The sequence below is a fragment of the Sinocyclocheilus anshuiensis genome, unplaced genomic scaffold (assembly GCF_001515605.1).
Source record: "Sinocyclocheilus anshuiensis isolate Anshui unplaced genomic scaffold, SAMN03320099.WGS_v1.1 scaffold166, whole genome shotgun sequence".
NCBI lineage: Eukaryota > Metazoa > Chordata > Actinopteri > Cypriniformes > Cyprinidae > Sinocyclocheilus > Sinocyclocheilus anshuiensis.
In genome coordinates, this window is record NW_015546050.1 from 29,381 (window position 1) to 31,067 (window position 1,687).

Consider the following 1,687-nt stretch of genomic DNA (forward strand, 5'->3'; position numbering starts at 1 on the left):
CAAAGCGATGCCTATCCATCCATATTCACGGCACTTATTTGGGGTACGTTGGCACAGGAAATTCTATTTTGTCGTGCGCTTAACTTTCAGATGCAAAGCAGCAACAAGATTTTCTGACGTGTTATAAGAAGCAGCTTATTGGATTCATCAAACAATTACACAAAGTAATCCTCATAGCATTTACCCTTTTAGACAACTCCGATTGTTCTGAGCATTGAATTCCCATACAGATGCTGCAAGAGCGCTCCCGGTGGAGCAAATATGTTTCTCCGTCGACTACTGGCGAGGCTCACCCATCTGATGCCGTGAGTATGTCGGGCATCCCAGCAAAGAATTTCTCTAGCCATTCTTTTCGCATCGGGGCAGCAACATCAGCAGCCCAAAAAGGCCTCTCCATGCAGCAGATCCAACTCCCGGCCACACAACTTTACCTTTCCGTCTTACGTTCGGAGAGGCTTACCCGTTCGATGCTGTGAGTATTGAGCTCCCGTCGGACGTCGGCAAGAGCCTCCCGGCTAGACAACCTTTAACGTTAGACATTCTCACAAAATGTATCCACACCCTCCGCACAGGTTACCAGCCTCTCAGTACAACCCGCATACTCAACGCCATGTTCATTCTAGCCTTTTTCGGTTTTCTTAGATGCTCGGAACTCACCATCTCTTCCAAATTCGATCCCAAAAAATCAACCCGACTGTCTCAGACCTAACCGTACTCGATAGCTAAACAATTTCTTTCTTAATCAAACAAAGCAACTTTTAGACGACTCCAAAAAACCCATCACTCGCTTCTGGCGCTTCTGGTATCTCAGATCCGTCCTGCAATTGTCGGACATCCCAGCAAATAATTTCTCCAGCCATTCTTGCCATTCTTTGGCAGCAACATCAGCAGCCCAAAAAGGCCTCTCCAAGCAGCAGATCCAAACTCTAGGAAGCTGGTCTTCAGAAGCTTATCAATGCTACATCAGAACTAAACAGTTTCACATCAAAAAAGCCCACCAAACCCTCATTGGTCATGAAACCATTTAATGTAATCACTTCACAAAAAATTTTCCATCCTAAGGTCGGCGAGGCTTACCCATTCGATGCCGTGAGTATTGAGCTCCCGTCGGATGCCGGTGAGAGCCTCCCGGCCACACAACTTTACCTTTCCGTCTTACGTTCGGAGAGGCTTACCCGTTCGATGCCGTGAGTATTGAGCTCCCGTCGGACGTCGGCGAGAGCCTCCCAGCTAGACAACCTTAACTTTTCCATCCTACGGTCAGCGAGGCTTACCCGTTCGATGCCGTGAGTATTGAGCTCTCGTCGGCCGTCGGCGAGAGCCTCCCGGCTAGACAACCTTACCTTTTCCATTCTATGATCAGCGAGGCTTACCCGTTCGATGCCGTGAGTATTGAGCTCCCGTCGGACATCGGCGAGAGCCTCCTGGCCAGACAACTTTACATTTTCCATCCTACAGTCGGCGAGGCTTACCCGTTCGATGTTGTGTGCTCCCATCGGACGTCGGCTAGAGTCTCCCGGCCACATAACTTTACTTTCCATTCGACGGTTGGCAAGGCTTAGCCGTCCGACGCCATGAGTCTCGACCTCCTGCCGAATGCTGTCAGAAGCCTCTCAGCTAAACCTTAAGTCTTTTCCCCCCACCTGGCGAGGCTTACCCATTCGATGTTCTGAGTCTGATACGCAAT